The sequence below is a fragment of the Chenopodium album genome, chromosome 25 (genome assembly GCF_948465745.1).
Source record: "Chenopodium album chromosome 25, dcCheAlbu1.1, whole genome shotgun sequence".
NCBI lineage: Eukaryota > Viridiplantae > Streptophyta > Magnoliopsida > Caryophyllales > Amaranthaceae > Chenopodium > Chenopodium album.
The window spans coordinates 180,687-193,765 of NC_137858.1; positions in this window are offsets into that span (position 1 = coordinate 180,687).

Consider the following 13,079-nt stretch of genomic DNA (forward strand, 5'->3'; position numbering starts at 1 on the left):
ATAAAGCCAATCTTCAAATTTTTTATTTTATTATTCAAGATAATTGTAAACAATACTATATTTTGGCATTTTGAGGTTTGATTACTGACTAAACTAATTTTAATCCTGATTTACACAATTTCATGCCTGATTTAATTTCTGATAACTCAATTTTATTACTGACTATTACATTTTAATTTCTGATAACCGAGTTTTAATTCCTGAGTTAATTCTTGACTTCTAGAATCTTATTCTTAAGTAAACTAATTGTATTACTGACTAACACAATATCATTCCTGACTTTAAAAATCTTATTCCTGACTAACTCAAGTTTATTCCTGACTGACTCAACTCTATTCCTGATTTAAAAAATACTATATTCCTGACTAACTCAAGTTTATTCCTGTCTAAATGAAGTTTATTCCTGACTAACTCAAGTTTATTCCTGACTAATTCAAGTTTATTCCTGTCTAAACAATACTATATTTTGGCATTTTGAGGTTTGATTACTTCTGAAAAAAATTATTTTATTTTCTGATTAGATCAATGTTATTCCTGACTAACCTTACTTTATTACTGACTTTAAAAGTCTTATTGCTGAGTAACTGACGTTTATTCCTGACAGCCAAAATTTTATTCCTGACTAAACTAATTTTAATCCTGATTTATACAATTTCATGCCTGATTTAATTTCTGATAACTCAATTTTATTACTGACTATTACATTTTAATTTCTGATAACCGAGTTTTAATTCCTGAGTTAATTCTTGACTTCTAGAATCTTATTCTTAAGTAAACTAATTGTATTACTGACTAACACAATATCATTCCTGACTTTAAAAATCTTATTCCTGACTAACTCAAGTTTATTCCTGACTGACTCAATTCCTGATTTAAAAAATCTTATTCCTGATTAACTCAAGTTTATTCCTGACTAACTCAACTTTATTCCTGTCTAAATGAAGTTTATTCCTGACTAACTCAAGTTTATTCCTGACTAACAAAATTTTATTCTTAACCAAAAGAATTTAATTGCTAACATAAATAAAGTAATTCCTGAGAAGAGTAATTTAATTTAGGTGACAAACATTTTCTTCATTTTAAGTTTGATATTTAAAATTTTTAAAATTAACATTTGATATTAATTTCTGACACAAGTATTTTAATATATGACTAATATATAGATGTATGATTAATAGAAAACGGATTTAATAGAAAATATATACATATATAAACCAAATTTATAAGTATCTATACAAAAGAAAACTAATGCCTAACTACAAAAAAAAAAAAAAATATATGTACATGTATGATTAATTGTTTAAAAAAAAAAATCTAATCTTCCTCTTCCTCTTCATTTTGCTGAAGCTGTTGATCAATTTCCAATTGCTGCTGCTCTTTTTCTAGTTGTTTTTTGCATCAACTTCCACTGCCTCTCTTTTTCCTTTTGAATGGCTTCCTTTGCTTTCTCATATTGGGCCTCTAGCTTCTTTCTTGCAGGTTGAGCTTTCCAAATTTTGTGCTTGTTAATTGAAAACTCAATGCAATCATTCCACAATTTCTTCCGCAAAAAATTCTCTTCTCTAGTAGCCATCTGATAAGCAAGTTGGCATCTATATATCTTCCGATTTTTCTTCTATAAATTTATATAAAAAACAAAATAAGAACACTAAAAAACAATAGGTATAAATCCAAAAACAAAGGAGAAAAAATACTTACATATTTCAAGTCGACAAGACCTCCAGCTATATCATTATAATTTTTCATACACATTAATGTAAAAAGGCCACAATCCTCATTTTCATGGCTTGTTTGCCATGTAAACTTAGGTTCATGTCATTCCAATTGTTCCAAATTTGGGTCACCATGTCGATGTTCATGCTTTTTCAAAAAAATACCAACAGCTCTAATCTGTAATTATAAATATATAAATCATAAAATTTAAAAGCAACTAAAAGTATAATTTTCACAAATTTAATTTAAAATTATCTTACCAGCACTCTGTCTATTCCATTTAATTTATCTCGATCAATATCAGTCCTGTTATTTATCCAATCTATTCTTGGACCAATACCATCAATGAAATTGAAAACCAGCAGAGTATGATGATTATCGAACGCAATGGGAAAGAATAGCTGCAAAATAAATAAAACATAATTTTCACAATAAGTAACACATTTATTAACTGACTAAAAGAAGCAAATATCAGATTAAAAGATCATAATATCTGAGTAAAACATTTATATTCCTGACTTACAGAATTTTATTACCGACTAACACAATTTTTTTCCTGACTAAAACAATTTAATTTCTGGCTAAAACAATATTATTCCTGACTAAAACAATTTAATTCCTTACTATACAATTTTATTCCTGACTAACACAGTTTAATTACTAACATAAATAAATTATTTCCTGATTAAAGTAATATAATTCCTGATTTAAAATAATATAAAATCTGACTAATAAAAGCTTGTATCATACTAGGTTTAGCTTATTCCTGAATATACAATATACAAAGAAGAAATAAAGTTAAAAATTTACCAAATCGGCTTCGGCTATGTTGAATGAAGGAAAACGCTTAACCCACTTGCAAATGTTGTCATAAATGTCCTCACCTTTATGCATATTCAATTGACAATCCATCTCCATTTTTACCAATTCCTCTTTGCACTTATTAAACTCTACTGGGTTATTTTTCAAAGTTTTCAAAATTGCCTCTTTTTTCTTTATGTTAGCAACTTCTTTTCTGTAAATTGCCCTTTTTTCTAAGTATCTCCATGTAACATTCTGCAAAACAAAAAAATATATTAAATACAGTATATTATAAATAAAATTTATTTCTGAATGAAGTAAAGAAAGAAAAAAAAAACTTACAGCAACTTCAGTTTGAAAAACAAATCTTTTATATTGAAAAACTCCTCTGTCAGTTATTTTACCCTCTTCAATGTTGAGCACAGTAGCCCAAGTATCATGAATAGCAGAATTAACCCACTCAGACGGACGTAGGGAACAGAACTCCTCCTTTACCAAAATAAGATCACTCTGTTCAGGATCTTCAGTGGGAAACTGACAGATAACAGTATCTATATCTTCTACGTAAAGACTGTTGTTACGCCTCTTAACTCCCTCATCTTCACCAGTAGGATCTAACTCAAGCTGCTCAAAATAGTGCATAAAAAACAAGTAATCACACATGTATAATTCATGTTCAGTCAATCTTTTTAGATACAAAGGCTTGTTTTCTTGCAAATTCCTACACACAATCTTGTCTTTATTTTGAATTGGAATCTTGTGAATAGGTGGTAGAACCCAATCTAAACCACCAGCTGCTACCAATCTCTCCTCCTGCCTTTGTCTTAATTCATGAATTCTCTTCTCCCTTTTTCCAGAATATTTATCAGCTGGTATCATAGTAGATTCACCAGGAACATCTGTAGGACTAGGAATTCTATCAACATCAATTAACTCAATGTGTGTTTTGGGAGGCTGTTTTTCTGATACTATAAACTCATCATCAGCAATACTAGGAGGAGCAGGAGTTTTATCTATTAGAATAATGTCACCAGTAGCAGCAGTAGGAGACTCCAAAGGAATAGAATCAATAGGAATAGGAATAGATTCAGCAGCAACAGTTTTATTCCTCAGCAATTCTAAAACAGCACATGCATCTCTAGGCTGAGGTTGTTCTTCCTACAAGGAAAAAAAATATATATATCAAACAAAAGTCTTCTAAATCATGACAATAATAATCTATAATACATAATATAAATCATAACAAAAGTAATTTAATTTCCTGACTATGACAAGTTTATTCCTGACTAACAAAAACTATTTCCTGACAATGACAAGTTTATTCCTGACCAAGATAAGTTTATTCCTGAATAATACAATCTAATTCCTGACTACCACAAGTTTATTCCTGACTAACACAATTTAATTCCTGACTACCACAAGTTTATTATTGACTAACACAATCTAATTAATAACAGTGACTAGTTTATTCCTGATGAACTCAATTTAATTCCTGATTAACTCAATATAATTCCTGAATACAACAAGTTTATTCCTGACTAACTCAATCAAATTCCTAACATAAAGAATGTAATTCCTGATATAAGTAATTTAATTCCTGACAATGACAATTTTATTCCTGACTTACTCAATTTTATTCTAATTCACTCAGTATTCCTTAGAAAAATATATAATTTTTGACAAAAACCATTACCTGATGACCTTGATAAATAGCTAAAGCAAGTTCCTCTGTAGCTTTAGACTGAATAACATCATCAGATTTAGTAAAAACCTGAAAGCATATGAATAATACAAATAAAAATAAATACAATAATATAGAATAATAAACACATTTATTTATATAAAATATGATAGTTAAATACAATAACTATTAAAATAAATTATTGAGTTAAAATACAAATATTACACCTTAGATGTGCTGTCATCTTCCTTGTTTTTATCATTTTCTTTTTCAGAAGTTTCTTGAACTTCTTTTTCAGTAACTTGTGCATTTTCTTCTTGGGATACTGGTGTATCTTGAGAAGTAGGAGGAGTAGGAGTAATTAAATGAAATCTAGGCAAAGAAGTATCTCCCTTGAGAAAACTCCTCCCTTCTTGCACCAGCCTAGCCTGATTCTCATTCATAGCAGATGAATAAATTTCATTGAGTCCCTTGGGTTTCTTTGGTGTTCTTGGAGGTGATGTGGAACTAAGTAGACCTTCATTACTAACCGAATGCACCTCTTTTTCTGATGGTGTTGTGCCTTCAACTAATTCTGGTTCTGCGGTTGTGTCTTCAACATCACTTCCTTGAACATTATTCAAACCAAGATCATCTGCTTCTTTCTCTGGTTCCGTGCTTCCTTGGTTTGCATCCTCTAAATTTTGCTCTGCATCTTCAATTAGATCTTTTTGCAAACCAAGATCAGAAATAACATCATTCACCTATACAAAATAAAGAATAATATCAGATATATATCTAATATGATTTTAATAAGTATAAAAAAATGATAATAAATGTAATCAAACTTACAATTGCATCAGACTTAAGTTTTGTTTTATCAAACTGATCCAAATCAGTAGCTAAAGTTTTAGTCTGCATTGCAGCTTCAACTATTGCATCAATTTTTGCTAAAAATTCAGGATTTGAATAGAAATCATCCTCTCCTTGAGATTGAGATTCTTGTGAATATAATTTTGCTTCATCTTTCAGAACAATAGCAAAGTCTATTTGGTTCTCTGATACAATCTTCAAGTCTCGACCGAATTTCATCATTTTCTTCTTCACAGGCTAATCAACAAATAAAATAAAAAATGAATAAGTTAAATGTAAGAAAGGAACATAATTGTTATTCCTGACTAATAGTTTCTTATTAGTAAAATGTAAGAAAATAACATAATTCTTATTGCTGATAATAGTAATCTAATTTCTGAGAGTGTTTATCTTATTCCTGACTAATAGTTTTTTATTCCTGACAAACAACTTAATTTCTAATGAAAGGAATTTAAATCCTGACAAACAGATACTAATCAAAATAAATTAATAGATTTAAGGATAATATTAGATAATGCTAATTTCTGATAGAAAGTATATAATTCCTGATAATATGGTAGAAAATCCTGACAATAATAATGTATTCCCAAATTAAAACAATGTAAATAAATCAACAATAACCTTAATATATTAATTTCATTTCCTGACCAAATTTACCATATTCCTGACTAATAGTTTCTTATTACTGACTAATAGTTTCTTATTGCTGACAAGTACAACTTAATTTCTGATGAAAAGAATTTAAATCCTAACAAACATATACTATAATCCAAATAAAATATTAGAAAATGCTAATTTCTGATAGAAAGTACATAATTCCTGATAATATAATGTTAAATCCTGACAATAATAATATATTATCAAATCAACAACTTTAATATATTAATTTAATTTCCTGACAAAATTTACCATATTCCTGACTAACAGTTTATTATTCCTGATAAAAGTATTCTACTTTCTAACTGAAATTATTAATGTTGAATAGCCTGATAACAGTTTATTATTCCTGATAAAAGTATTCTAATTTCTAATTAAAGCAAATTATACAAAATCTAAAAATATAATAAAAAGATGGCAGTTTAAACTTACGTCGATATCCATATTATCAATTTCAGCATCAGTAGGAAACTCTTTAGGAATCTTGTACATTACATATCTAGCTTTGTCATCTATATCCTTCAATTCAAAGCTAGTAGATTGTACAACCTGATCTTCCTTCTTTCTTTCTTTTTTTTATCCAAATATTCATCTTCATCACTGTCTTCAATCTTATGTGGGAGATTATAGGTACTAAATGCGGAATTTACATGAATCATATTCACATAGCACCAAACCAAGGATCTCATGCATAACACATAAAGAAGTAAGAATTATACCTTTGAAGCGTGATTCCACTAGTGATCGAGCAAGAACAAGGGAGACAAAGAACCCCACGTGTGATTCCTCTACTTAGTCCACGAGTATGGATTAAACCTCCACTAATGCTAGTTAGTTGTGACCGAATGCTTCAATCAACCTTCAACGGAGATTAGAGTCACGAGCACACCACAACACCACCCACGCACCACCACACGCACCACCACAGAAGGGGAGACGCACGGATCTAGGGAGGAGAAAGGGAGGCCGAAAGTGAGAGAGGGAATTAGGGTTTGGGATCTCTTGGTTGCTTGTCTGACAATTCACAGTGTGTAAATTGTTATGTCATGCAACCCTAGGCATGGTTTATATTTATAGATCATATCTAGAAATAAAACCATGTCCAAATCCTAATTGAACTCTACTTACAATCCAAGCCCAAACATAAGATGTGTCATATACTCATGAGGCCCAATAATGGGCCTCTAACTTGTTTAACCCAATACTCTAGTGTGTGACCTTGTAGGATCCATGCTATAAGGCTTTGGACCATTTGATAAGCCCAAAGTCCAATTGTCATATCTAGCAATAGACAATGGCAACCATATAGTATGAACTTATTATCTCCATAACTGTGATCCTATGATATATCTAGTAATTGCACTTATCGAAGACATAATTCCTTCAATCTCCTACTTGTCTGAGACAAGTGCGCAATATTCAAATTCTTTAAGTCAATGTGTGTCGATTTGATAATATGATTGCATCTCATGTCATGATCATATTAGTCTACAAATCTTTTCTTGAAATCTGAGTTAGAATTACGAAACAAATGGTTACTATGCAACATATTTGAGCACGGCCATGCATTTTTCTGAATTCTCCCTCTTCAAGGGGCCAAGACACATTCCTAGTCAATAGGTAGACTCAATCCAATCTTGTGGCAACTAAAGCTCCCACTCAATTCATGAAGTGACCGGGAAACATCCTTTATAATCCCCATTTACGGCAAGACGTTTGAATGTACCACAGTCAAAACAATCATTGAATAGAATCAGTGTTCCACTCATGTCAAAGGAATCCACTAATATATCCGGAAGTTCTATACTTGAACTTCAAAGTAGGTCAATAGTTCGATCCTGCATCATTCATGCATATCCATGTGATTGACCGAGCATTATCACTATGCTCCCATAGCCCATGAAACTGCACTATCCAATCAACCTTACATGCTAGTTCTAATTTGTGAAATCATTTATGTCCAGTTTAATGATTTCGAACTAGGAACTTAAATAATGTATGAATTTTGTTCACCTGTGGGGTTTCATTCAAAAGGTCATCAACCTAGTGAGCCCATCAATTCATAATTATTTTGGACATTTTATTTAATATTAAAACCACAATTAAATAAGAGAAATAATAGAATTTCTGATTAAACATAATTCTGCAAATGAATGTATCACATATGTAATTTATTTTCTCAAAACAAAATACAACTTCTAATTACATCATTCGCCTCAATCCAGCTTCATTAGCATGTTTCTCATGCTTTGGAGTTGGAAGGGGTTTAGTAAGTGGATCAGCGATATTCTCATCCGTATGAATTTTGCACATCTTGACATCTCCTCTGTCAACGATCTCTCGAATGAGGTAATACTTCCTCTCTACATGCTTGGATTTGAAATGTGACCTAGCTTCTTTTGATTGAGCAATAGCACCATTATTGTCACAAAACAACTCGATTCCCTTTTGAGCACTTGGTACAATGTCCAGCTCAATTAGGAACTTCTTTATCCAAACTGCTTCTTTAGCTGCTTCAACAGCAGCCATATACTCTGATTCTGTTGTAGAGTTTGCGACAGTGCTTTGCTTCGAACTTTTCCAGCTCACTGCTCCTCCATTCAGACAGAAAATGTATCCAGATTGAGATCTAAAGTCATCTCTGTCTGTTTGGAAACTCGCATCCGTATAACCTGTGACAACCAATTCCTTTTTGCCACCATATACTAGAAACATCTCTTTAGTCCTTCTCAAGTACTTAAGGATGTTCTTGGCAGCTGTCCAGTGTGCTTCTCCTGGATTTGCCTGAAACCTGCTACACATGCTTAGAGCATATGCAACATCCGGCCTTGTACATATCATGGCATACATGATTGATCCTATTGCCGAAGCATAAGGTTTATCACTTACTCGTCTCATCTCCTCTGCCGTTTTAGGGCACTGAGATTTACTGAGAGTGATGCCATGAGACATGGGGAGAAATCCTCTCTTAGAGTCTTTCATGGAAAACCTATCAAGAACCTTATCAATATAAGTCTCTTGACTTAATCCAATCATCCTTCGAGACCTGTCTCGATGGATTTTGATCCCCAATATGTATTCGGCTTCTCCTAAGTCTTTCATGGAAAAACAACTTTTCAACCATTCCTTGACTGACTCAAGCATTGGTATGTCATTTCCCATGAGAAGTATGTCATCCACATACAAGACTAAGAAAACTATGCTGCTCCCACTAAACTTCTTGTATACACAAGGTTCCTCTTCACTTTTGACAAAATCAAACCTTTTGATTGCTTCATCAAAACGAAGATTCCAACTCCTGGATGCCTGCTTTAATCCATAAATGGATTTCTCAAGCTTGCATACCTTTCTAGGATTTTCTGGATCTTCAAAACCCTCAGGTTGTGTCATGTACACTTCCTCCGTCAAGAACCCATTCAAGAAGGCGGTTTTGACATCCATCTGCCAAATTTCGTAATCGTAAAATGCGGCAATCGCTAGAAGAATCCGAATGGACTTAAGCATTGCTACTGGGGAGAAGGTTTCATCATAGTCAATACCATGAATCTGTCTATACCCTTTTGCAACTAGTCTTGCTTTATGGATGTAGGCATTTCCATCCTCGTCTGTTTTAATCTTGTAGACCCATTTGCAACCAATGGGTTTTACCCCATTAGGCAAGTCAACTAGGGTCCACACTTTATTTTCAGACATTGACTCCATTTCGGATTTCATGGCCTCAAGCCATTTATCTGAGTTGGGGCTCACCAAAGCTTGCTTGTAAGTTGTGGGTTCCTCATTCTCCAATAAGAAGATTTCAGAATCCTCAGTTAACAGAACCTCAACAAACTGTTTGTTTCTGATTCTAACAGACCTACGTGGGGTAGGAGCAACAGTAGAAATTTTCTCTCCAACTCCTTGAAGATTTTCGCATGAATTAGATTCAAGTGGGACGATAGGAGTCTCGCTGGTGGAATTAGCTTGCTCCGACGCACGATTAATCGTTTCATGCGCCCTCGCCTCTGACGTGGTGTTATCCACATCCATTTGTTGCTCGTCTCGAATTTCTTCGAGAACCACTTTACTCCCACTTGGCTTTCTAGATAGAAATTCCTTTTCTAGAAAGACACCGTCGCGAGCAACAAACACTTTGTTATCTTCGCGATTGTAGAAGTAATACCCTCTTGTTTCTTTAGGATAGCCCACAAAGAAACACTTATCTGATTTAGGGTGTAGTTTATCACTTTGTAAACGTTTTACATAGACTTCACATCCCCAAATCTTGAGATAAGACAAATTTGGAACTCTTCCATGCCATAACTCATATGGTGTCTTCTCAACTGCTTTGGATGGGCTTCTGTTTAGTAATCTGGAAGCTGCTTCTAATGCATATCCCCAAAAGGATATGTGAAGATCAGTAAAGCTCATCATGGACCTAACCATATCTAGTAGAGTCCTATTCCTCCTTTCTGACACTCCATTTAATTGAGGTGTCCCTGGAGGGGTTAATTGTGAAAGTATTCCACAATTAATCAGATGTTCATCAAATTCTTGGGTTAAATATTCGCCACCACGATCAGATCGTAATGCCTTAATTGTTTTCCCAAGCTGGTTTTGTACTTCATTCTGGAATTCTTTGAACTTTTCAAAGGCTTCCGACTTGTTCTTCATTAAGTAAATGTAACCAAATCTACTTAAATCATCAGTAAAAGTAATGAAGTAACTAAACCCACCCCTAGCTTTTGAACTCATTGGTCCACACACATCTGTATGTATGAGTCCCAAAAGGTCACTAGCTCTTTCACCTATACCCGTAAAGGGTGACTTAGTCATTTTCCCAAGCAAGCATGACTCACAGTTTTCAAATGATTCATAATCAAAAGAAGATAGGAGTCCATCCTTATGTAATTTCTGGACGCGCTTTTGGTTAATATGTCCAAGCCTACAATGCCATAGGTAAGTTGGGTTTGAACCATCTGTTTTCTGCTTTTTATGATCTATGTTGTAGACATGAGTTGTATATTCTAAGACATACAAGCCATTGATTAACTTAGCATTAGCATATAACATACTTTCTTTCGAAATAAAACAACGTTTGTCTCTTATTTCAAATGAAAAACCTTCAGTATCTAAAACTGGAACTGAAATAATGTTTTTAGTAATGCTAGGAACGAAATAACAGTTATTAAGTACTAAAATGAGTCCAGAAGGAAGTCTCAAATGATAACTCCCAATAGCAAGTGCAGCAACTTTTGCTCCATTTCCTACTCGAAGTGTTACTTCCCCTGGATCTAGCTTCCTACTTCCTTTCAAGCCCTGCACGTCATTAACGATATGAGCACCACAACCGGTATCGAATACCCAAGTGGAAGATGAAGTAAGATTAATCTCTACAACAAAAACATCAAGTAACTCCTTACCTTCTGTTTTCACTGGTGTGTAATGGGGACACCCTGGTGTATGGGCTTGCCATCCACCACAAAAGAAGCACTGGCAATCTCTCCTTATCAGGTACTCCTCAGCATGGTTAAGTAAGATGTTGATCAAATTTGCAGATGATCCCTCATCATTATGAGAAAGTCTTACTATGTCAAAACCAGCATGGAGTGAGAACAAAATAATGTCACGCGCAGAATCATCATCGATCGGTTTCCCGAGGACATCCATTTGATTGATCATATCAACCAATTCATTGACATGGTGCCTCACTGACTGACCAGGTAAGAGTTTCTTTGCCATTATCTTACCATGAATCCTGTAAGTCTCATACCTTAAACTGTCAGCCCAGGAATAGTAAATCTGAGGGATCGAGTTAACGATCTCTCTTACATTTGGATCGTTGACACCTCCACTACCCAATGCCCCCATGCCACCTCTACAGATAGCACGAAGACATTGATACAAGTTGGTCAGCTCATACCGACTGAACCTATTATACCAACAGTTTGGAATAGATTCCAGTATTAGGAACTTGACCCTTTGTGCATCCAAAACTAATTTCGCATGCATTTCAGGATCCTGACCAAGAGCACACTTGTTCTCAATGGGTACATATAGACGAGCTTCAAGCTTGTGGCTTGTGAGAACATTTCTCAATTCGCCCTCCCATTGCCTGTAGTTTCTGAGATTAAGCCTTAAATTGAGTTTCATTGGTAAATCTGTGTTGTCATATAAGTTATTCATCTACAAACAAAAACAAAACGAGGCAAAATTCAATAATTATGTTTAATAAATTTAAAGTACCATAAGTAATTTTAGAATTTATTGGTAACTTTAAAGCATTTTATTCAATTTTAAATTGACCCCTATCGAATAAAATGATTCCAAGATCCTTTATTTGTGCAATAATTAACCAGAGTGAGGCCCTGCAATCAACCATTACATTTTCAAGGTGAGTAAACTCTTTACTGATTACAACTCTTGTAATTCTTGGTTGAATAATTAACCATCGCATGTTTAATTATTACTCTTAGCTTCAAGGTTCTAAACGCTTTAGGTAACCTTGTTGAATATAACCAATTAAAAGTGTAGATATGCGGTCCTACCCCCACTTCCCCAAGATATATTATGATGCTCTGCTGAGGGCCGACCCATCACAAACGATCAAGGTTTTCGTCGGGTTTTTAATTGGAAAAGCTGCATCAATATTACTGGGATCTAGATTTATTATGTTGTGATTATATAGTGAACTCTAGAGCATCATCAAGCAACATAAATAAACCTAAACATGCATAATCTACTAATGCAATAAAACATGACATAGTATGGCCCCTTAATCCTAAGAAAACTAATAAAGCAAAATGCTCCCACTTGAACCTTCATGGATCTCATCCATCTTGCTCCATTGGGCCTTCACTTCATTGGCTTTTGGATCAATTGCAACCTGTAATTTTATTCTACTCTATCTACTAATTAAATAAAATAGAATAAATTACAAAAATACTCAACGGTACGCAGACCGTATTTAGATTACAAAAATACATCACGATGCGCAGATCGTATTTAGAATCTATGGGCCATACTAGTCTATATATATAGCAATAAACAATATCATATATTATAAAGTGCCATATAATAAATCACTCATCATGCTTTCCTAAACTACAACATCGAATGTTCACAATAAAGGAAACATGGCTATAAACATCTCATATTTTAATTAATTAATTACTGTAATTAGATAATATCATATATTATTCATGACCAACCATAAAATATCATATATTTTAATTTAGGTATGAGATAGAATCAAATCTTATTTGAATTATGGAAGATAAATCATATTTATTTTCCATGATTATCCTAAATAATTTAGGAAATTCTATCCTAATTACTAACCAATCACATATTTTAAATCAATTATTATCCATAAATAATTATGAGATAATCACATTAT